The sequence below is a fragment of the Ambystoma mexicanum genome, unplaced genomic scaffold (genome assembly GCF_040938575.1).
Source record: "Ambystoma mexicanum isolate Mex_15411 unplaced genomic scaffold, UKY_AmexF1_1 Mex_scaf52, whole genome shotgun sequence".
Classification (NCBI taxonomy): Eukaryota; Metazoa; Chordata; class Amphibia; order Caudata; family Ambystomatidae; genus Ambystoma; species Ambystoma mexicanum.
This window is the reverse complement of record NW_027182469.1, coordinates 1,536,005-1,555,616: the sequence shown is the minus strand read 5'-3', so window position 1 is coordinate 1,555,616 and position 19,612 is coordinate 1,536,005. Positions and strand designations below refer to the sequence as shown.

The following is a 19,612-nucleotide window of genomic DNA, read 5'->3' as shown; positions in this document are numbered from 1 at the left end:
GCAGAGTGCTTTCTTTGCGCAGAAAACAGACAAGCAATGCAATCATCTTATCTACCGTTTCCATTTTTCTTTTCCCATGCCTTTTAAAATATCAAGAGACACGTCTACAAAAGTGCCATGCATTGGCCGGGAATCGAACCCGGGCCTCCCGCTTGGGAAGCGAGAATTCTACCACTGAACTACCAATGCCTGACAAGCAGCATTACTGCGGTAGAGCGCTTGATTTAACACACCTGCCAGTTCCATGCGAATGGTCACTCGTAAACTCTTGACTTCTGCTGAAAGCCTCATTGAAGGCCTTTGCAGACGTGTGAGACTGGCACCTACTCGGGCTGGGCCTCTATGAGCTGTTTGCATAATCTGAGATTGCCCTGCTTCCAGTCAAGGCGCAGCGGCCCCTTCTACTAAAAGGGATCAGCAGAGTGATCGCTAGTAGCAGAAATAAGGCAAGCAAGGCAATCAAGGCTTGTTTTTTTGTTCGGTCTCTTCCTTTTCACGATGCTTCAAAGTCAACGAAAGGTACATGTGCAAAACGCTCATGCATTGGCCGGGAATCGAACCCGGGCCTCCCGCGTGGCAGGCGAGAATTCTACCACTGAACCACCAATGCCTTACATGCTGCACACTGGCGCTACAGTGCTCTGGACCATTGCAGCCCAGAGCAGCTGATTTAACAGAGCACTGCAGTGACATGAGGATGGCGCCAGCTCCGGTGGGTGAATGGGAGCTGCGCTGCCCTGGCAGTCCTTCTCACTCACTTGGCCACGAACGGCCACGAACGGCCAGGTTCTATAGACAGGAAAAGTGGACAGAGGCAAGCACACTGGTAGATGAGGGTGGCCTTTGTATGGGTCGCTACTCTGAGTGCAGTTCCCTGAGCACCGTGCCTCAGGAAAGCCAGACTTCTACCGCAGGACTCAGGGGATATCTTTGCAGCCACACGAGGCTGACACCCTTTCAATCTGGGCTTCTGGGGTCTTCTGGGAATTATTTGCATAATAGAAGGTTTCCCGCCTTAAGTTGAAACTGCAGTTCCATCTTCTGCTAAAAGAGGGCAGCAGATTGCTTTCTTTGCGCAGAAAACAGACAAGCAATGCAATCATCTTATCTACCGTTTCCATTTTTCTTTTCCCATGCCTTTTAAAATATCAAGAGACACGTCTACAAAAGTGCCATGCATTGGCCGGGAATCGAACCCGGGCCTCCCGCTTGGGAAGCGAGAATTCTACCACTGAACTACCAATGCTTGACAAGCAGCATTACTGCGGTAGAGCGCTTGATTTAACACACCTGCCAGTTCCATGCGAATGGTCACTCGTAAACTCTTGACTTCTGCTGAAAGCCTCATTGAAGGCCTTTGCAGACGTGTGAGACTGGCACCTACTCGGGCTGGGCCTCTATGAGCGTTTTGCATAATCTGAGATTGCCCTGCTTCCAGTCAAGGCGCAGCGGCCCCTTCTACTAAAAGGGATCAGCAGAGTGATCGCTAGTAGCAGAAATAAGGCAAGCAAGGCAATCAAGGCTTGTTTTTTTGTTCGGTCTCTTCCTTTTCACGATGCTTCAAAGTCAACGAAAGGTACATGTGCAAAACGCTCATGCATTGGCCGGGAATCGAACCCGGGCCTCCCGCGTGGCAGGCGAGAATTCTACCACTGAACCACCAATGCCTTACATGCTGCACACTGGCGCTACAGTGCTCTGGACCATTGCAGCCCAGAGCAGCTGATTTAACAGAGCACTGCAGTGGCATGAGGATGGCGCCAGCTCCGGTGGGTGAATGGGAGCTGCGCTGCCCTGGCAGTCCTTCTCACTCACTTGGCCACGAACGGCCACGAACGGCCAGGTTCTATAGACAGGAAAAGTGGACAGAGGCAAGCACACTGGTAGATGAGGGTGGCCTTTGTATGGGTCGCTACTCTGAGTGCAGTTCCCTGAGCACCGTGCCTCAGGAAAGCCAGACTTCTACCGCAGGACTCAGGGGATATCTTTGCAGCCACACGAGGCTGACACCCTTTCAATCTGGGCTTCTGGGGTCTTCTGGGAATTATTTGCATAATAGGTTTCCCGCCTTAAGTTGAAACTGCCGTTCCATCTTCTGCTAAAAGAGGGCAGCAGAGTGCTTTCTTTGCGCAGAAAACAGACAAGCAATGCAATCATCTTATCTACCGTTTCCATTTTTCTTTTCCCATGCCTTTTAAAATATCAAGAGACACGTCTACAAAAGTGCCATGCATTGGCCGGGAATCGAACCCGGGCCTCCCGCTTGGGAAGCGAGAATTCTACCACTGAACTACCAATGCCTGACAAGCAGCATTACTGCGGTAGAGCACTTGATTTAACACACCTGCCAGTTCCATGCGAATGGTCACTCGTAAACTCTTGACTTCTGCTGAAAGCCTCATTGAAGGCCTTTGCAGACGTGTGAGACTGGCACCTACTCGGGCTGGGCCTCTATGAGCTGTTTGCATAATCTGAGATTGCCCTGCTTCCAGTCAAGGCGCAGCGGCCCCTTCTACTAAAAGGGATCAGCAGAGTGATCGCTAGTAGCAGAAATAAGGCAAGCAAGGCAATCAAGGCTTGTTTTTTTGTTCGGTCTCTTCCTTTTCACGATGCTTCAAAGTCAACGAAAGGTACATGTGCAAAACGCTCATGCATTGGCCGGGAATCGAACCCGGGCCTCCCGCGTGGCAGGCGAGAATTCTACCACTGAACCACCAATGCCTTACATGCTGCACACTGGCGCTACAGTGCTCTGGACCATTGCAGCCCAGAGCAGCTGATTTAACAGAGCACTGCAGTGACATGAGGATGGCGCCAGCTCCGGTGGGTGAATGGGAGCTGCGCTGCCCTGGCAGTCCTTCTCACTCCCTTGGCCACGAACGGCCACGAACGGCCAGGTTCTATAGACAGGAAAAGTGGACAGAGGCAAGCACACTGGTAGATGAGGGTGGCCTTTGTATGGGTCGCTACTCTGAGTGCAGTTCCCTGAGCACCGTGCCTCAGGAAAGCCAGACTTCTACTGCAGGACTCAGGGGATATCTTTGCAGCCACACGAGGCTGACACCCTTTCAATCTGGGCTTCTGGGGTCTTCTGGGAATTATTTGCATAATAGAAGGTTTCCCGCCTTAAGTTGAAACTGCAGTTCCATCTTCTGCTAAAAGAGGGCAGCAGATTGCTTTCTTTGCGCAGAAAACAGACAAGCAATGCAATCATCTTATCTACCGTTTCCATTTTTCTTTTCCCATGCCTTTTAAAATATCAAGAGACACGTCTACAAAAGTGCCATGCATTGGCCGGGAATCGAACCCAGGCCTCCCGCTTGGGAAGCGAGAATTCTACCACTGAACTACCAATGCTTGACAAGCAGCATTACTGCGGTAGAGCGCTTGATTTAACACACCTGCCAGTTCCATGCGAATGGTCACTCGTAAACTCTTGACTTCTGCTGAAAGCCTCATTGAAGGCCTTTGCAGACGTGTGAGACTGGCACCTACTCGGGCTGGGCCTCTATGAGCGTTTTGCATAATCTGAGATTGCCCTGCTTCCAGTCAAGGCGCAGCGGCCCCTTCTACTAAAAGGGATCAGCAGAGTGATCGCTAGTAGCAGAAATAAGGCAAGCAAGGCAATCAAGGCTTGTTTTTTTGTTCGGTCTCTTCCTTTTCACGATGCTTCAAAGTCAACGAAAGGTACATGTGCAAAACGCTCATGCATTGGCCGGGAATCGAACCCGGGCCTCCCGCGTGGCAGGCGAGAATTCTACCACTGAACCACCAATGCCTTACATGCTGCACACTGGCGCTACAGTGCTCTGGACCATTGCAGCCCAGAGCAGCTGATTTAACAGAGCACTGCAGTGACATGAGGATGGCGCCAGCTCCGGTGGGTGAATGGGAGCTGCGCTGCCCTGGCAGTCCTTCTCACTCACTTGGCCACGAACGGCCACGAACGGCCAGGTTCTATAGACAGGAAAAGTGGACAGAGGCAAGCACACTGGTAGATGAGGGTGGCCTTTGTATGGGTCGCTACTCTGAGTGCAGTTCCCTGAGCACCGTGCCTCAGGAAAGCCAGACTTCTACCGCAGGACTCAGGGGATATCTTTGCAGCCACACGAGGCTGACACCCTTTCAATCTGGGCTTCTGGGGTCTTCTGGGAATTATTTGCATAATAGGTTTCCCGCCTTAAGTTGAAACTGCCGTTCCATCTTCTGCTAAAAGAGGGCAGCAGAGTGCTTTCTTTGCGCAGAAAACAGACAAGCAATGCAATCATCTTATCTACCGTTTCCATTTTTCTTTTCCCATGCCTTTTAAAATATCAAGAGACACGTCTACAAAAGTGCCATGCATTGGCCGGGAATCGAACCCGGGCCTCCCGCTTGGGAAGCGAGAATTCTACCACTGAACTACCAATGCCTGACAAGCAGCATTACTGCGGTAGAGCACTTGATTTAACACACCTGCCAGTTCCATGCGAATGGTCACTCGTAAACTCTTGACTTCTGCTGAAAGCCTCATTGAAGGCCTTTGCAGACGTGTGAGACTGGCACCTACTCGGGCTGGGCCTCTATGAGCTGTTTGCATAATCTGAGATTGCCCTGCTTCCAGTCAAGGCGCAGCGGCCCCTTCTACTAAAAGGGATCAGCAGAGTGATCGCTAGTAGCAGAAATAAGGCAAGCAAGGCAATCAAGGGTTGTTTTTTTGTTCTGTCTCTTCCTTTTCACGATGCTTCAAAGTCAACGAAAGGTACATGTGCAAAACGCTCATGCATTGGCCGGGAATCGAACCCGGGCCTCCCGCGTGGCAGGCGAGAATTCTACCACTGAACCACCAATGCCTTACATGCTGCACACTGGCGCTACAGTGCTCTGGACCATTGCAGCCCAGAGCAGCTGATTTAACAGAGCACTGCAGTGACATGAGGATGGCGCCAGCTCCGGTGGGTGAATGGGAGCTGCGCTGCCCTGGCAGTCCTTCTCACTCACTTGGCCACGAACGGCCACGAACGGCCAGGTTCTATAGACAGGAAAAGTGGACAGAGGCAAGCACACTGGTAGATGAGGGTGGCCTTTGTATGGGTCGCTACTCTGAGTGCAGTTCCCTGAGCACCGTGCCTCAGGAAAGCCAGACTTCTACCGCAGGACTCAGGGGATATCTTTGCAGCCACACGAGGCTGACACCCTTTCAATCTGGGCTTCTGGGGTCTTCTGGGAATTATTTGCATAATAGAAGGTTTCCCGCCTTAAGTTGAAACTGCAGTTCCATCTTCTGCTAAAAGAGGGCAGCAGATTGCTTTCTTTGCGCAGAAAACAGACAAGCAATGCAATCATCTTATCTACCGTTTCCATTTTTCTTTTCCCATGCCTTTTAAAATATCAAGAGACACGTCTACAAAAGTGCCATGCATTGGCCGGGAATCGAACCCGGGCCTCCCGCTTGGGAAGCGAGAATTCTACCACTGAACTACCAATGCTTGACAAGCAGCATTACTGCGGTAGAGCGCTTGATTTAACACACCTGCCAGTTCCATGCGAATGGTCACTCGTAAACTCTTGACTTCTGCTGAAAGCCTCATTGAAGGCCTTTGCAGACGTGTGAGACTGGCACCTACTCGGGCTGGGCCTCTATGAGCGTTTTGCATAATCTGAGATTGCCCTGCTTCCAGTCAAGGCGCAGCGGCCCCTTCTACTAAAAGGGATCAGCAGAGTGATCGCTAGTAGCAGAAATAAGGCAAGCAAGGCAATCAAGGCTTGTTTTTTTGTTCGGTCTCTTCCTTTTCACGATGCTTCAAAGTCAACGAAAGGTACATGTGCAAAACGCTCATGCATTGGCCGGGAATCGAACCCGGGCCTCCCGCGTGGCAGGCGAGAATTCTACCACTGAACCACCAATGCCTTACATGCTGCACACTGGCGCTACAGTGCTCTGGACCATTGCAGCCCAGAGCAGCTGATTTAACAGAGCACTGCAGTGGCATGAGGATGGCGCCAGCTCCGGTGGGTGAATGGGAGCTGCGCTGCCCTGGCAGTCCTTCTCACTCACTTGGCCACGAACGGCCACGAACGGCCAGGTTCTATAGACAGGAAAAGTGGACAGAGGCAAGCACACTGGTAGATGAGGGTGGCCTTTGTATGGGTCGCTACTCTGAGTGCAGTTCCCTGAGCACCGTGCCTCAGGAAAGCCAGACTTCTACCGCAGGACTCAGGGGATATCTTTGCAGCCACACGAGGCTGACACCCTTTCAATCTGGGCTTCTGGGGTCTTCTGGGAATTATTTGCATAATAGAAGGTTTCCCGCCTTAAGTTGAAACTGCAGTTCCATCTTCTGCTAAAAGAGGGCAGCAGATTGCTTTCTTTGCGCAGAAAACAGACAAGCAATGCAATCATCTTATCTACCGTTTCCATTTTTCTTTTCCCATGCCTTTTAAAATATCAAGAGACACGTCTACAAAAGTGCCATGCATTGGCCGGGAATCGAACCCAGGCCTCCCGCTTGGGAAGCGAGAATTCTACCACTGAACTACCAATGCTTGACAAGCAGCATTACTGCGGTAGAGCGCTTGATTTAACACACCTGCCAGTTCCATGCGAATGGTCACTCGTAAACTCTTGACTTCTGCTGAAAGCCTCATTGAAGGCCTTTGCAGACGTGTGAGACTGGCACCTACTCGGGCTGGGCCTCTATGAGCGTTTTGCATAATCTGAGATTGCCCTGCTTCCAGTCAAGGCGCAGCGGCCCCTTCTACTAAAAGGGATCAGCAGAGTGATCGCTAGTAGCAGAAATAAGGCAAGCAAGGCAATCAAGGCTTGTTTTTTTGTTCGGTCTCTTCCTTTTCACGATGCTTCAAAGTCAACGAAAGGTACATGTGCAAAACACTCATGCATTGGCCGGGAATCGAACCCGGGCCTCCCGCGTGGCAGGCGAGAATTCTACCACTGAACCACCAATGCCTTACATGCTGCACACTGGCGCTACAGTGCTCTGGACCATTGCAGCCCAGAGCAGCTGATTTAACAGAGCACTGCAGTGACATGAGGATGGCGCCAGCTCCGGTGGGTGAATGGGAGCTGCGCTGCCCTGGCAGTCCTTCTCACTCACTTGGCCACGAACGGCCACGAACGGCCAGGTTCTATAGACAGGAAAAGTGGACAGAGGCAAGCACACTGGTAGATGAGGGTGGCCTTTGTATGGGTCGCTACTCTGAGTGCAGTTCCCTGAGCACCGTGCCTCAGGAAAGCCAGACTTCTACCGCAGGACTCAGGGGATATCTTTGCAGCCACACGAGGCTGACACCCTTTCAATCTGGGCTTCTGGGGTCTTCTGGGAATTATTTGCATAATAGGTTTCCCGCCTTAAGTTGAAACTGCCGTTCCATCTTCTGCTAAAAGAGGGCAGCAGAGTGCTTTCTTTGCGCAGAAAACAGACAAGCAATGCAATCATCTTATCTACCGTTTCCATTTTTCTTTTCCCATGCCTTTTAAAATATCAAGAGACACGTCTACAAAAGTGCCATGCATTGGCCGGGAATCGAACCCGGGCCTCCCGCTTGGGAAGCGAGAATTCTACCACTGAACTACCAATGCCTGACAAGCAGCATTACTGCGGTAGAGCACTTGATTTAACACACCTGCCAGTTCCATGCGAATGGTCACTCGTAAACTCTTGACTTCTGCTGAAAGCCTCATTGAAGGCCTTTGCAGACGTGTGAGACTGGCACCTACTCGGGCTGGGCCTCTATGAGCTGTTTGCATAATCTGAGATTGCCCTGCTTCCAGTCAAGGCGCAGCGGCCCCTTCTACTAAAAGGGATCAGCAGAGTGATCGCTAGTAGCAGAAATAAGGCAAGCAAGGCAATCAAGGCTTGTTTTTTTGTTCTGTCTCTTCCTTTTCACGATGCTTCAAAGTCAACGAAAGGTACATGTGCAAAACGCTCATGCATTGGCCGGGAATCGAACCCGGGCCTCCCGCGTGGCAGGCGAGAATTCTACCACTGAACCACCAATGCCTTACATGCTGCACACTGGCGCTACAGTGCTCTGGACCATTGCAGCCCAGAGCAGCTGATTTAACAGAGCACTGCAGTGACATGAGGATGGCGCCAGCTCCGGTGGGTGAATGGGAGCTGCGCTGCCCTGGCAGTCCTTCTCACTCACTTGGCCACGAACGGCCACGAACGGCCAGGTTCTATAGACAGGAAAAGTGGACAGAGGCAAGCACACTGGTAGATGAGGGTGGCCTTTGTATGGGTCGCTACTCTGAGTGCAGTTCCCTGAGCACCGTGCCTCAGGAAAGCCAGACTTCTACCGCAGGACTCAGGGGATATCTTTGCAGCCACACGAGGCTGACACCCTTTCAATCTGGGCTTCTGGGGTCTTCTGGGAATTATTTGCATAATAGAAGGTTTCCCGCCTTAAGTTGAAACTGCAGTTCCATCTTCTGCTAAAAGAGGGCAGCAGATTGCTTTCTTTGCGCAGAAAACAGACAAGCAATGCAATCATCTTATCTACCGTTTCCATTTTTCTTTTCCCATGCCTTTTAAAATATCAAGAGACACGTCTACAAAAGTGCCATGCATTGGCCGGGAATCGAACCCGGGCCTCCCGCTTGGGAAGCGAGAATTCTACCACTGAACTACCAATGCTTGACAAGCAGCATTACTGCGGTAGAGCGCTTGATTTAACACACCTGCCAGTTCCATGCGAATGGTCACTCGTAAACTCTTGACTTCTGCTGAAAGCCTCATTGAAGGCCTTTGCAGACGTGTGAGACTGGCACCTACTCGGGCTGGGCCTCTATGAGCGTTTTGCATAATCTGAGATTGCCCTGCTTCCAGTCAAGGCGCAGCGGCCCCTTCTACTAAAAGGGATCAGCAGAGTGATCGCTAGTAGCAGAAATAAGGCAAGCAAGGCAATCAAGGCTTGTTTTTTTGTTCGGTCTCTTCCTTTTCACGATGCTTCAAAGTCAACGAAAGGTACATGTGCAAAACGCTCATGCATTGGCCGGGAATCGAACCCGGGCCTCCCGCGTGGCAGGCGAGAATTCTACCACTGAACCACCAATGCCTTACATGCTGCACACTGGCGCTACAGTGCTCTGGACCATTGCAGCCCAGAGCAGCTGATTTAACAGAGCACTGCAGTGGCATGAGGATGGCGCCAGCTCCGGTGGGTGAATGGGAGCTGCGCTGCCCTGGCAGTCCTTCTCACTCACTTGGCCACGAACGGCCACGAACGGCCAGGTTCTATAGACAGGAAAAGTGGACAGAGGCAAGCACACTGGTAGATGAGGGTGGCCTTTGTATGGGTCGCTACTCTGAGTGCAGTTCCCTGAGCACCGTGCCTCAGGAAAGCCAGACTTCTACCGCAGGACTCAGGGGATATCTTTGCAGCCACACGAGGCTGACACCCTTTCAATCTGGGCTTCTGGGGTCTTCTGGGAATTATTTGCATAATAGAAGGTTTCCCGCCTTAAGTTGAAACTGCAGTTCCATCTTCTGCTAAAAGAGGGCAGCAGATTGCTTTCTTTGCGCAGAAAACAGACAAGCAATGCAATCATCTTATCTACCGTTTCCATTTTTCTTTTCCCATGCCTTTTAAAATATCAAGAGACACGTCTACAAAAGTGCCATGCATTGGCCGGGAATCGAACCCAGGCCTCCCGCTTGGGAAGCGAGAATTCTACCACTGAACTACCAATGCTTGACAAGCAGCATTACTGCGGTAGAGCGCTTGATTTAACACACCTGCCAGTTCCATGCGAATGGTCACTCGTAAACTCTTGACTTCTGCTGAAAGCCTCATTGAAGGCCTTTGCAGACGTGTGAGACTGGCACCTACTCGGGCTGGGCCTCTATGAGCGTTTTGCATAATCTGAGATTGCCCTGCTTCCAGTCAAGGCGCAGCGGCCCCTTCTACTAAAAGGGATCAGCAGAGTGATCGCTAGTAGCAGAAATAAGGCAAGCAAGGCAATCAAGGCTTGTTTTTTTGTTCGGTCTCTTCCTTTTCACGATGCTTCAAAGTCAACGAAAGGTACATGTGCAAAACACTCATGCATTGGCCGGGAATCGAACCCGGGCCTCCCGCGTGGCAGGCGAGAATTCTACCACTGAACCACCAATGCCTTACATGCTGCACACTGGCGCTACAGTGCTCTGGACCATTGCAGCCCAGAGCAGCTGATTTAACAGAGCACTGCAGTGACATGAGGATGGCGCCAGCTCCGGTGGGTGAATGGGAGCTGCGCTGCCCTGGCAGTCCTTCTCACTCACTTGGCCACGAACGGCCACGAACGGCCAGGTTCTATAGACAGGAAAAGTGGACAGAGGCAAGCACACTGGTAGATGAGGGTGGCCTTTGTATGGGTCGCTACTCTGAGTGCAGTTCCCTGAGCACCGTGCCTCAGGAAAGCCAGACTTCTACCGCAGGACTCAGGGGATATCTTTGCAGCCACACGAGGCTGACACCCTTTCAATCTGGGCTTCTGGGGTCTTCTGGGAATTATTTGCATAATAGGTTTCCCGCCTTAAGTTGAAACTGCCGTTCCATCTTCTGCTAAAAGAGGGCAGCAGAGTGCTTTCTTTGCGCAGAAAACAGACAAGCAATGCAATCATCTTATCTACCGTTTCCATTTTTCTTTTCCCATGCCTTTTAAAATATCAAGAGACACGTCTACAAAAGTGCCATGCATTGGCCGGGAATCGAACCCGGGCCTCCCGCTTGGGAAGCGAGAATTCTACCACTGAACTACCAATGCCTGACAAGCAGCATTACTGCGGTAGAGCACTTGATTTAACACACCTGCCAGTTCCATGCGAATGGTCACTCGTAAACTCTTGACTTCTGCTGAAAGCCTCATTGAAGGCCTTTGCAGACGTGTGAGACTGGCACCTACTCGGGCTGGGCCTCTATGAGCTGTTTGCATAATCTGAGATTGCCCTGCTTCCAGTCAAGGCGCAGCGGCCCCTTCTACTAAAAGGGATCAGCAGAGTGATCGCTAGTAGCAGAAATAAGGCAAGCAAGGCAATCAAGGCTTGTTTTTTTGTTCTGTCTCTTCCTTTTCACGATGCTTCAAAGTCAACGAAAGGTACATGTGCAAAACGCTCATGCATTGGCCGGGAATCGAACCCGGGCCTCCCGCGTGGCAGGCGAGAATTCTACCACTGAACCACCAATGCCTTACATGCTGCACACTGGCGCTACAGTGCTCTGGACCATTGCAGCCCAGAGCAGCTGATTTAACAGAGCACTGCAGTGACATGAGGATGGCGCCAGCTCCGGTGGGTGAATGGGAGCTGCGCTGCCCTGGCAGTCCTTCTCACTCACTTGGCCACGAACGGCCACGAACGGCCAGGTTCTATAGACAGGAAAAGTGGACAGAGGCAAGCACACTGGTAGATGAGGGTGGCCTTTGTATGGGTCGCTACTCTGAGTGCAGTTCCCTGAGCACCGTGCCTCAGGAAAGCCAGACTTCTACCGCAGGACTCAGGGGATATCTTTGCAGCCACACGAGGCTGACACCCTTTCAATCTGGGCTTCTGGGGTCTTCTGGGAATTATTTGCATAATAGGTTTCCCGCCTTAAGTTGAAACTGCCGTTCCATCTTCTGCTAAAAGAGGGCAGCAGAGTGCTTTCTTTGCGCAGAAAACAGACAAGCAATGCAATCATCTTATCTACCGTTTCCATTTTTCTTTTCCCATGCCTTTTAAAATATCAAGAGACACGTCTACAAAAGTGCCATGCATTGGCCGGGAATCGAACCCGGGCCTCCCGCTTGGGAAGCGAGAATTCTACCACTGAACTACCAATGCCTGACAAGCAGCATTACTGCGGTAGAGCGCTTGATTTAACACACCTGCCAGTTCCATGCGAATGGTCACTCGTAAACTCTTGACTTCTGCTGAAAGCCTCATTGAAGGCCTTTGCAGACGTGTGAGACTGGCACCTACTCGGGCTGGGCCTCTATGAGCTGTTTGCATAATCTGAGATTGCCCTGCTTCCAGTCAAGGCGCAGCGGCCCCTTCTACTAAAAGGGATCAGCAGAGTGATCGCTAGTAGCAGAAATAAGGCAAGCAAGGCAATCAAGGCTTGTTTTTTTGTTCGGTCTCTTCCTTTTCACGATGCTTCAAAGTCAACGAAAGGTACATGTGCAAAACGCTCATGCATTGGCCGGGAATCGAACCCGGGCCTCCCGCGTGGCAGGCGAGAATTCTACCACTGAACCACCAATGCCTTACATGCTGCACACTGGCGCTACAGTGCTCTGGACCATTGCAGCCCAGAGCAGCTGATTTAACAGAGCACTGCAGTGACATGAGGATGGCGCCAGCTCCGGTGGGTGAATGGGAGCTGCGCTGCCCTGGCAGTCCTTCTCACTCACTTGGCCACGAACGGCCACGAACGGCCAGGTTCTATAGACAGGAAAAGTGGACAGAGGCAAGCACACTGGTAGATGAGGGTGGCCTTTGTATGGGTCGCTACTCTGAGTGCAGTTCCCTGAGCACCGTGCCTCAGGAAAGCCAGACTTCTACCGCAGGACTCAGGGGATATCTTTGCAGCCACACGAGGCTGACACCCTTTCAATCTGGGCTTCTGGGGTCTTCTGGGAATTATTTGCATAATAGGTTTCCCGCCTTAAGTTGAAACTGCCGTTCCATCTTCTGCTAAAAGAGGGCAGCAGAGTGCTTTCTTTGCGCAGAAAACAGACAAGCAATGCAATCATCTTATCTACCGTTTCCATTTTTCTTTTCCCATGCCTTTTAAAATATCAAGAGACACGTCTACAAAAGTGCCATGCATTGGCCGGGAATCGAACCCGGGCCTCCCGCTTGGGAAGCGAGAATTCTACCACTGAACTACCAATGCCTGACAAGCAGCATTACTGCGGTAGAGCGCTTGATTTAACACACCTGCCAGTTCCATGCGAATGGTCACTCGTAAACTCTTGACTTCTGCTGAAAGCCTCATTGAAGGCCTTTGCAGACGTGTGAGACTGGCACCTACTCGGGCTGGGCCTCTATGAGCTGTTTGCATAATCTGAGATTGCCCTGCTTCCAGTCAAGGCGCAGCGGCCCCTTCTACTAAAAGGGATCAGCAGAGTGATCGCTAGTAGCAGAAATAAGGCAAGCAAGGCAATCAAGGCTTGTTTTTTTGTTCGGTCTCTTCCTTTTCACGATGCTTCAAAGTCAACGAAAGGTACATGTGCAAAACGCTCATGCATTGGCCGGGAATCGAACCCGGGCCTCCCGCGTGGCAGGCGAGAATTCTACCACTGAACCACCAATGCCTTACATGCTGCACACTGGCGCTACAGTGCTCTGGACCATTGCAGCCCAGAGCAGCTGATTTAACAGAGCACTGCAGTGACATGAGGATGGCGCCAGCTCCGGTGGGTGAATGGGAGCTGCGCTGCCCTGGCAGTCCTTCTCACTCACTTGGCCACGAACGGCCACGAACGGCCAGGTTCTATAGACAGGAAAAGTGGACAGAGGCAAGCACACTGGTAGATGAGGGTGGCCTTTGTATGGGTCGCTACTCTGAGTGCAGTTCCCTGAGCACCGTGCCTCAGGAAAGCCAGACTTCTACCGCAGGACTCAGGGGATATCTTTGCAGCCACACGAGGCTGACACCCTTTCAATCTGGGCTTCTGGGGTCTTCTGGGAATTATTTGCATAATAGAAGGTTTCCCGCCTTAAGTTGAAACTGCAGTTCCATCTTCTGCTAAAAGAGGGCAGCAGATTGCTTTCTTTGCGCAGAAAACAGACAAGCAATGCAATCATCTTATCTACCGTTTCCATTTTTCTTTTCCCATGCCTTTTAAAATATCAAGAGACACGTCTACAAAAGTGCCATGCATTGGCCGGGAATCGAACCCGGGCCTCCCGCTTGGGAAGCGAGAATTCTACCACTGAACTACCAATGCCTGACAAGCAGCATTACTGCGGTAGAGCGCTTGATTTAACACACCTGCCAGTTCCATGCGAATGGTCACTCGTAAACTCTTGACTTCTGCTGAAAGCCTCATTGAAGGCCTTTGCAGACGTGTGAGACTGGCACCTACTCGGGCTGGGCCTCTATGAGCTGTTTGCATAATCTGAGATTGCCCTGCTTCCAGTCAAGGCGCAGCGGCCCCTTCTACTAAAAGGGATCAGCAGAGTGATCGCTAGTAGCAGAAATAAGGCAAGCAAGGCAATCAAGGCTTGTTTTTTTGTTCGGTCTCTTCCTTTTCACGATGCTTCAAAGTCAACGAAAGGTACATGTGCAAAACGCTCATGCATTGGCCGGGAATCGAACCCGGGCCTCCCGCGTGGCAGGCGAGAATTCTACCACTGAACCACCAATGCCTTACATGCTGCACACTGGCGCTACAGTGCTCTGGACCATTGCAGCCCAGAGCAGCTGATTTAACAGAGCACTGCAGTGACATGAGGATGGCGCCAGCTCCGGTGGGTGAATGGGAGCTGCGCTGCCCTGGCAGTCCTTCTCACTCACTTGGCCACGAACGGCCACGAACGGCCAGGTTCTATAGACAGGAAAAGTGGACAGAGGCAAGCACACTGGTAGATGAGGGTGGCCTTTGTATGGGTCGCTACTCTGAGTGCAGTTCCCTGAGCACCGTGCCTCAGGAAAGCCAGACTTCTACCGCAGGACTCAGGGGATATCTTTGCAGCCACACGAGGCTGACACCCTTTCAATCTGGGCTTCTGGGGTCTTCTGGGAATTATTTGCATAATAGGTTTCCCGCCTTAAGTTGAAACTGCCGTTCCATCTTCTGCTAAAAGAGGGCAGCAGAGTGCTTTCTTTGCGCAGAAAACAGACAAGCAATGCAATCATCTTATCTACCGTTTCCATTTTTCTTTTCCCATGCCTTTTAAAATATCAAGAGACACGTCTACAAAAGTGCCATGCATTGGCCGGGAATCGAACCCGGGCCTCCCGCTTGGGAAGCGAGAATTCTACCACTGAACTACCAATGCCTGACAAGCAGCATTACTGCGGTAGAGCGCTTGATTTAACACACCTGCCAGTTCCATGCGAATGGTCACTCGTAAACTCTTGACTTCTGCTGAAAGCCTCATTGAAGGCCTTTGCAGACGTGTGAGACTGGCACCTACTCGGGCTGGGCCTCTATGAGCTGTTTGCATAATCTGAGATTGCCCTGCTTCCAGTCAAGGCGCAGCGGCCCCTTCTACTAAAAGGGATCAGCAGAGTGATCGCTAGTAGCAGAAATAAGGCAAGCAAGGCAATCAAGGCTTGTTTTTTTGTTCGGTCTCTTCCTTTTCACGATGCTTCAAAGTCAACGAAAGGTACATGTGCAAAACGCTCATGCATTGGCCGGGAATCGAACCCGGGCCTCCCGCGTGGCAGGCGAGAATTCTACCACTGAACCACCAATGCCTTACATGCTGCACACTGGCGCTACAGTGCTCTGGACCATTGCAGCCCAGAGCAGCTGATTTAACAGAGCACTGCAGTGGCATGAGGATGGCGCCAGCTCCGGTGGGTGAATGGGAGCTGCGCTGCCCTGGCAGTCCTTCTCACTCACTTGGCCACGAACGGCCACGAACGGCCAGGTTCTATAGACAGGAAAAGTGGACAGAGGCAAGCACACTGGTAGATGAGGGTGGCCTTTGTATGGGTCGCTACTCTGAGTGCAGTTCCCTGAGCACCGTGCCTCAGGAAAGCCAGACTTCTACCGCAGGACTCAGGGGATATCTTTGCAGCCACACGAGGCTGACACCCTTTCAATCTGGGCTTCTGGGGTCTTCTGGGAATTATTTGCATAATAGAAGGTTTCCCGCCTTAAGTTGAAACTGCAGTTCCATCTTCTGCTAAAAGAGGGCAGCAGATTGCTTTCTTTGCGCAGAAAACAGACAAGCAATGCAATCATCTTATCTACCGTTTCCATTTTTCTTTTCCCATGCCTTTTAAAATATCAAGAGACACGTCTACAAAAGTGCCATGCATTGGCCGGGAATCGAACCCAGGCCTCCCGCTTGGGAAGCGAGAATTCTACCACTGAACTACCAATGCTTGACAAGCAGCATTACTGCGGTAGAGCGCTTGATTTAACACACCTGCCAGTTCCATGCGAATGGTCACTCGTAAACTCTTGACTTCTGCTGAAAGCCTCATTGAAGGCCTTTGCAGACGTGTGAGACTGGCACCTACTCGGGCTGGGCCTCTATGAGCGTTTTGCATAATCTGAGATTGCCCTGCTTCCAGTCAAGGCGCAGCGGCCCCTTCTACTAAAAGGGATCAGCAGAGTGATCGCTAGTAGCAGAAATAAGGCAAGCAAGGCAATCAAGGCTTGTTTTTTTGTTCGGTCTCTTCCTTTTCACGATGCTTCAAAGTCAACGAAAGGTACATGTGCAAAACGCTCATGCATTGGCCGGGAATCGAACCCGGGCCTCCCGCGTGGCAGGCGAGAATTCTACCACTGAACCACCAATGCCTTACATGCTGCACACTGGCGCTACAGTGCTCTGGACCATTGCAGCCCAGAGCAGCTGATTTAACAGAGCACTGCAGTGACATGAGGATGGCGCCAGCTCCGGTGGGTGAATGGGAGCTGCGCTGCCCTGGCAGTCCTTCTCACTCACTTGGCCACGAACGGCCACGAACGGCCAGGTTCTATAGACAGGAAAAGTGGACAGAGGCAAGCACACTGGTAGATGAGGGTGGCCTTTGTATGGGTCGCTACTCTGAGTGCAGTTCCCTGAGCACCGTGCCTCAGGAAAGCCAGACTTCTACCGCAGGACTCAGGGGATATCTTTGCAGCCACACGAGGCTGACACCCTTTCAATCTGGGCTTCTGGGGTCTTCTGGGAATTATTTGCATAATAGGTTTCCCGCCTTAAGTTGAAACTGCCGTTCCATCTTCTGCTAAAAGAGGGCAGCAGAGTGCTTTCTTTGCGCAGAAAACAGACAAGCAATGCAATCATCTTATCTACCGTTTCCATTTTTCTTTTCCCATGCCTTTTAAAATATCAAGAGACACGTCTACAAAAGTGCCATGCATTGGCCGGGAATCGAACCCGGGCCTCCCGCTTGGGAAGCGAGAATTCTACCACTGAACTACCAATGCCTGACAAGCAGCATTACTGCGGTAGAGCACTTGATTTAACACACCTGCCAGTTCCATGCGAATGGTCACTCGTAAACTCTTGACTTCTGCTGAAAGCCTCATTGAAGGCCTTTGCAGACGTGTGAGACTGGCACCTACTCGGGCTGGGCCTCTATGAGCTGTTTGCATAATCTGAGATTGCCCTGCTTCCAGTCAAGGCGCAGCGGCCCCTTCTACTAAAAGGGATCAGCAGAGTGATCGCTAGTAGCAGAAATAAGGCAAGCAAGGCAATCAAGGCTTGTTTTTTTGTTCTGTCTCTTCCTTTTCACGATGCTTCAAAGTCAACGAAAGGTACATGTGCAAAACGCTCATGCATTGGCCGGGAATCGAACCCGGGCCTCCCGCGTGGCAGGCGAGAATTCTACCACTGAACCACCAATGCCTTACATGCTGCACACTGGCGCTACAGTGCTCTGGACCATTGCAGCCCAGAGCAGCTGATTTAACAGAGCACTGCAGTGACATGAGGATGGCGCCAGCTCCGGTGGGTGAATGGGAGCTGCGCTGCCCTGGCAGTCCTTCTCACTCACTTGGCCACGAACGGCCACGAACGGCCAGGTTCTATAGACAGGAAAAGTGGACAGAGGCAAGCACACTGGTAGATGAGGGTGGCCTTTGTATGGGTCGCTACTCTGAGTGCAGTTCCCTGAGCACCGTGCCTCAGGAAAGCCAGACTTCTACCGCAGGACTCAGGGGATATCTTTGCAGCCACACGAGGCTGACACCCTTTCAATCTGGGCTTCTGGGGTCTTCTGGGAATTATTTGCATAATAGGTTTCCCGCCTTAAGTTGAAACTGCCGTTCCATCTTCTGCTAAAAGAGGGCAGCAGAGTGCTTTCTTTGCGCAGAAAACAGACAAGCAATGCAATCATCTTATCTACCGTTTCCATTTTTCTTTTCCCATGCCTTTTAAAATATCAAGAGACACGTCTACAAAAGTGCCATGCATTGGCCGGGAATCGAACCCGGGCCTCCCGCTTGGGAAGCGAGAATTCTACCACTGAACTACCAATGCCTGACAAGCAGCATTACTGCGGTAGAGCGCTTGATTTAACACACCTGCCAGTTCCATGCGAATGGTCACTCGTAAACTCTTGACTTCTGCTGAAAGCCTCATTGAAGGCCTTTGCAGACGTGTGAGACTGGCACCTACTCGGGCTGGGCCTCTATGAGCTGTTTGCATAATCTGAGATTGCCCTGCTTCCAGTCAAGGCGCAGCGGCCCCTTCTACTAAAAGGGATCAGCAGAGTGATCGCTAGTAGCAGAAATAAGGCAAGCAAGGCAATCAAGGCTTGTTTTTTTGTTCGGTCTCTTCCTTTTCACGATGCTTCAAAGTCAACGAAAGGTACATGTGCAAAACGCTCATGCATTGGCCGGGAATCGAACCCGGGCCTCCCGCGTGGCAGGCGAGAATTCTACCACTGAACCACCAATGCCTTACATGCTGCACACTGGCGCTACAGTGCTCTGGACCATTGCAGCCCAGAGCAGCTGATTTAACAGAGCACTGCAGTGACATGAGGATGGCGCCAGCTCCGGTGGGTGAATGGGAGCTGCGCTGCCCTGGCAGTCCTTCTCACTCACTTGGCCACGAACGGCCACGAACGGCCAGGTTCTATAGACAGGAAAAGTGGACAGAGGCAAGCACACTGGTAGATGAGGGTGGCCTTTGTATGGGTCGCTACTCTGAGTGCAGTTCCCTGAGCACCGTGCCTCAGGAAAGCCAGACTTCTACCGCAGGACTCAGGGGATATCTTTGCAGCCACACGAGGCTGACACCCTTTCAATCTGGGCTTCTGGGGTCTTCTGGGAATTATTTGCATAATAGGTTTCCCGCCTTAAGTTGAAACTGCCGTTCCATCTTCTGCTAAAAGAGGGCAGCAGAGTGCTTTCTTTGCGCAGAAAACAGACAAGCAATGCAATCATCTTATCTACCGTTTCCATTTTTCTTTTCCCATGCCTTTTAAAATATCAAGAGACACGTCTACAAAAGTGCCATGCATTGGCCGGGAATCGAACCCGGGCCTCCCGCTTGGGAAGCGAGAATTCTACCACTGAACTACCAATGCCTGACAAGCAGCATTACTGCGGTAGAGCGCTTGATTTAACACACCTGCCAGTTCCATGCGAATGGTCACTCGTAAACTCTTGACTTCTGCTGAAAGCCTCATTGAAGGCCTTTGCAGACGTGTGAGACTGGCACCTACTCGGGCTGGGCCTCTATGAGCTGTTTGCATAATCTGAGATTGCCCTGCTTCCAGTCAAGGCGCAGCGGCCCCTTCTACTAAAAGGGATCAGCAGAGTGATCGCTAGTAGCAGAAATAAGGCAAGCAAGGCAATCAAGGCTTGTTTTTTTGTTCGGTCTCTTCCTTTTCACGATGCTTCAAAGTCAACGAAAGGTACATGTGCAAAACGCTCATGCATTGGCCGGGAATCGAACCCGGGCCTCCCGCGTGGCAGGCGAGAATTCTACCACTGAACCACCAATGCCTTACA

At 51.4% G+C, this 19,612-nt stretch overlaps 38 non-coding genes across 38 annotated transcripts; all 38 read right to left on the bottom strand.

Moving 5' to 3' along the window:
* Positions 1 to 118: 118 nt before the first annotated feature.
* On the bottom strand, positions 119 to 189 carry TRNAG-CCC (transfer RNA glycine (anticodon CCC)). The gene has a single exon. It is a non-coding gene; the product is annotated as a tRNA-Gly (tRNA).
* Positions 190 to 539: 350 nt separating this feature from the next.
* Positions 540 to 610, bottom strand: TRNAG-GCC (transfer RNA glycine (anticodon GCC)). Its single transcript has one exon. It is a non-coding gene; the product is annotated as a tRNA-Gly (tRNA).
* A 565-nt stretch (positions 611 to 1,175) lies between these two features.
* TRNAG-CCC (transfer RNA glycine (anticodon CCC)) lies at positions 1,176 to 1,246 on the bottom strand. The gene has a single exon. It is a non-coding gene; the product is annotated as a tRNA-Gly (tRNA).
* Positions 1,247 to 1,596: 350 nt separating this feature from the next.
* Positions 1,597 to 1,667, bottom strand: TRNAG-GCC (transfer RNA glycine (anticodon GCC)). Its single transcript has one exon. It is a non-coding gene; the product is annotated as a tRNA-Gly (tRNA).
* A 562-nt stretch (positions 1,668 to 2,229) lies between these two features.
* TRNAG-CCC (transfer RNA glycine (anticodon CCC)) lies at positions 2,230 to 2,300 on the bottom strand. Its single transcript has one exon. It is a non-coding gene; the product is annotated as a tRNA-Gly (tRNA).
* A 350-nt stretch (positions 2,301 to 2,650) lies between these two features.
* On the bottom strand, positions 2,651 to 2,721 carry TRNAG-GCC (transfer RNA glycine (anticodon GCC)). The gene has a single exon. It is a non-coding gene; the product is annotated as a tRNA-Gly (tRNA).
* A 565-nt stretch (positions 2,722 to 3,286) lies between these two features.
* TRNAG-CCC (transfer RNA glycine (anticodon CCC)) lies at positions 3,287 to 3,357 on the bottom strand. Its single transcript has one exon. It is a non-coding gene; the product is annotated as a tRNA-Gly (tRNA).
* Positions 3,358 to 3,707: 350 nt separating this feature from the next.
* Positions 3,708 to 3,778, bottom strand: TRNAG-GCC (transfer RNA glycine (anticodon GCC)). Its single transcript has one exon. It is a non-coding gene; the product is annotated as a tRNA-Gly (tRNA).
* Positions 3,779 to 4,340: 562 nt separating this feature from the next.
* TRNAG-CCC (transfer RNA glycine (anticodon CCC)) lies at positions 4,341 to 4,411 on the bottom strand. Its single transcript has one exon. It is a non-coding gene; the product is annotated as a tRNA-Gly (tRNA).
* A 350-nt stretch (positions 4,412 to 4,761) lies between these two features.
* TRNAG-GCC (transfer RNA glycine (anticodon GCC)) lies at positions 4,762 to 4,832 on the bottom strand. Its single transcript has one exon. It is a non-coding gene; the product is annotated as a tRNA-Gly (tRNA).
* Positions 4,833 to 5,397: 565 nt separating this feature from the next.
* On the bottom strand, positions 5,398 to 5,468 carry TRNAG-CCC (transfer RNA glycine (anticodon CCC)). The gene has a single exon. It is a non-coding gene; the product is annotated as a tRNA-Gly (tRNA).
* A 350-nt stretch (positions 5,469 to 5,818) lies between these two features.
* Positions 5,819 to 5,889, bottom strand: TRNAG-GCC (transfer RNA glycine (anticodon GCC)). Its single transcript has one exon. It is a non-coding gene; the product is annotated as a tRNA-Gly (tRNA).
* Positions 5,890 to 6,454: 565 nt separating this feature from the next.
* TRNAG-CCC (transfer RNA glycine (anticodon CCC)) lies at positions 6,455 to 6,525 on the bottom strand. The gene has a single exon. It is a non-coding gene; the product is annotated as a tRNA-Gly (tRNA).
* Positions 6,526 to 6,875: 350 nt separating this feature from the next.
* TRNAG-GCC (transfer RNA glycine (anticodon GCC)) lies at positions 6,876 to 6,946 on the bottom strand. Its single transcript has one exon. It is a non-coding gene; the product is annotated as a tRNA-Gly (tRNA).
* Positions 6,947 to 7,508: 562 nt separating this feature from the next.
* TRNAG-CCC (transfer RNA glycine (anticodon CCC)) lies at positions 7,509 to 7,579 on the bottom strand. Its single transcript has one exon. It is a non-coding gene; the product is annotated as a tRNA-Gly (tRNA).
* A 350-nt stretch (positions 7,580 to 7,929) lies between these two features.
* TRNAG-GCC (transfer RNA glycine (anticodon GCC)) lies at positions 7,930 to 8,000 on the bottom strand. Its single transcript has one exon. It is a non-coding gene; the product is annotated as a tRNA-Gly (tRNA).
* Positions 8,001 to 8,565: 565 nt separating this feature from the next.
* TRNAG-CCC (transfer RNA glycine (anticodon CCC)) lies at positions 8,566 to 8,636 on the bottom strand. The gene has a single exon. It is a non-coding gene; the product is annotated as a tRNA-Gly (tRNA).
* Positions 8,637 to 8,986: 350 nt separating this feature from the next.
* TRNAG-GCC (transfer RNA glycine (anticodon GCC)) lies at positions 8,987 to 9,057 on the bottom strand. Its single transcript has one exon. It is a non-coding gene; the product is annotated as a tRNA-Gly (tRNA).
* A 565-nt stretch (positions 9,058 to 9,622) lies between these two features.
* TRNAG-CCC (transfer RNA glycine (anticodon CCC)) lies at positions 9,623 to 9,693 on the bottom strand. Its single transcript has one exon. It is a non-coding gene; the product is annotated as a tRNA-Gly (tRNA).
* Positions 9,694 to 10,043: 350 nt separating this feature from the next.
* TRNAG-GCC (transfer RNA glycine (anticodon GCC)) lies at positions 10,044 to 10,114 on the bottom strand. The gene has a single exon. It is a non-coding gene; the product is annotated as a tRNA-Gly (tRNA).
* A 562-nt stretch (positions 10,115 to 10,676) lies between these two features.
* On the bottom strand, positions 10,677 to 10,747 carry TRNAG-CCC (transfer RNA glycine (anticodon CCC)). Its single transcript has one exon. It is a non-coding gene; the product is annotated as a tRNA-Gly (tRNA).
* Positions 10,748 to 11,097: 350 nt separating this feature from the next.
* TRNAG-GCC (transfer RNA glycine (anticodon GCC)) lies at positions 11,098 to 11,168 on the bottom strand. The gene has a single exon. It is a non-coding gene; the product is annotated as a tRNA-Gly (tRNA).
* A 562-nt stretch (positions 11,169 to 11,730) lies between these two features.
* On the bottom strand, positions 11,731 to 11,801 carry TRNAG-CCC (transfer RNA glycine (anticodon CCC)). The gene has a single exon. It is a non-coding gene; the product is annotated as a tRNA-Gly (tRNA).
* A 350-nt stretch (positions 11,802 to 12,151) lies between these two features.
* On the bottom strand, positions 12,152 to 12,222 carry TRNAG-GCC (transfer RNA glycine (anticodon GCC)). Its single transcript has one exon. It is a non-coding gene; the product is annotated as a tRNA-Gly (tRNA).
* Positions 12,223 to 12,784: 562 nt separating this feature from the next.
* Positions 12,785 to 12,855, bottom strand: TRNAG-CCC (transfer RNA glycine (anticodon CCC)). The gene has a single exon. It is a non-coding gene; the product is annotated as a tRNA-Gly (tRNA).
* Positions 12,856 to 13,205: 350 nt separating this feature from the next.
* Positions 13,206 to 13,276, bottom strand: TRNAG-GCC (transfer RNA glycine (anticodon GCC)). The gene has a single exon. It is a non-coding gene; the product is annotated as a tRNA-Gly (tRNA).
* A 565-nt stretch (positions 13,277 to 13,841) lies between these two features.
* On the bottom strand, positions 13,842 to 13,912 carry TRNAG-CCC (transfer RNA glycine (anticodon CCC)). Its single transcript has one exon. It is a non-coding gene; the product is annotated as a tRNA-Gly (tRNA).
* Positions 13,913 to 14,262: 350 nt separating this feature from the next.
* On the bottom strand, positions 14,263 to 14,333 carry TRNAG-GCC (transfer RNA glycine (anticodon GCC)). The gene has a single exon. It is a non-coding gene; the product is annotated as a tRNA-Gly (tRNA).
* Positions 14,334 to 14,895: 562 nt separating this feature from the next.
* TRNAG-CCC (transfer RNA glycine (anticodon CCC)) lies at positions 14,896 to 14,966 on the bottom strand. Its single transcript has one exon. It is a non-coding gene; the product is annotated as a tRNA-Gly (tRNA).
* A 350-nt stretch (positions 14,967 to 15,316) lies between these two features.
* On the bottom strand, positions 15,317 to 15,387 carry TRNAG-GCC (transfer RNA glycine (anticodon GCC)). The gene has a single exon. It is a non-coding gene; the product is annotated as a tRNA-Gly (tRNA).
* Positions 15,388 to 15,952: 565 nt separating this feature from the next.
* On the bottom strand, positions 15,953 to 16,023 carry TRNAG-CCC (transfer RNA glycine (anticodon CCC)). The gene has a single exon. It is a non-coding gene; the product is annotated as a tRNA-Gly (tRNA).
* A 350-nt stretch (positions 16,024 to 16,373) lies between these two features.
* On the bottom strand, positions 16,374 to 16,444 carry TRNAG-GCC (transfer RNA glycine (anticodon GCC)). Its single transcript has one exon. It is a non-coding gene; the product is annotated as a tRNA-Gly (tRNA).
* A 562-nt stretch (positions 16,445 to 17,006) lies between these two features.
* TRNAG-CCC (transfer RNA glycine (anticodon CCC)) lies at positions 17,007 to 17,077 on the bottom strand. Its single transcript has one exon. It is a non-coding gene; the product is annotated as a tRNA-Gly (tRNA).
* Positions 17,078 to 17,427: 350 nt separating this feature from the next.
* On the bottom strand, positions 17,428 to 17,498 carry TRNAG-GCC (transfer RNA glycine (anticodon GCC)). The gene has a single exon. It is a non-coding gene; the product is annotated as a tRNA-Gly (tRNA).
* A 562-nt stretch (positions 17,499 to 18,060) lies between these two features.
* On the bottom strand, positions 18,061 to 18,131 carry TRNAG-CCC (transfer RNA glycine (anticodon CCC)). Its single transcript has one exon. It is a non-coding gene; the product is annotated as a tRNA-Gly (tRNA).
* A 350-nt stretch (positions 18,132 to 18,481) lies between these two features.
* On the bottom strand, positions 18,482 to 18,552 carry TRNAG-GCC (transfer RNA glycine (anticodon GCC)). The gene has a single exon. It is a non-coding gene; the product is annotated as a tRNA-Gly (tRNA).
* A 562-nt stretch (positions 18,553 to 19,114) lies between these two features.
* TRNAG-CCC (transfer RNA glycine (anticodon CCC)) lies at positions 19,115 to 19,185 on the bottom strand. The gene has a single exon. It is a non-coding gene; the product is annotated as a tRNA-Gly (tRNA).
* Positions 19,186 to 19,535: 350 nt separating this feature from the next.
* Positions 19,536 to 19,606, bottom strand: TRNAG-GCC (transfer RNA glycine (anticodon GCC)). The gene has a single exon. It is a non-coding gene; the product is annotated as a tRNA-Gly (tRNA).
* Between the last annotated feature and the right edge of the window lie 6 nt (positions 19,607 to 19,612).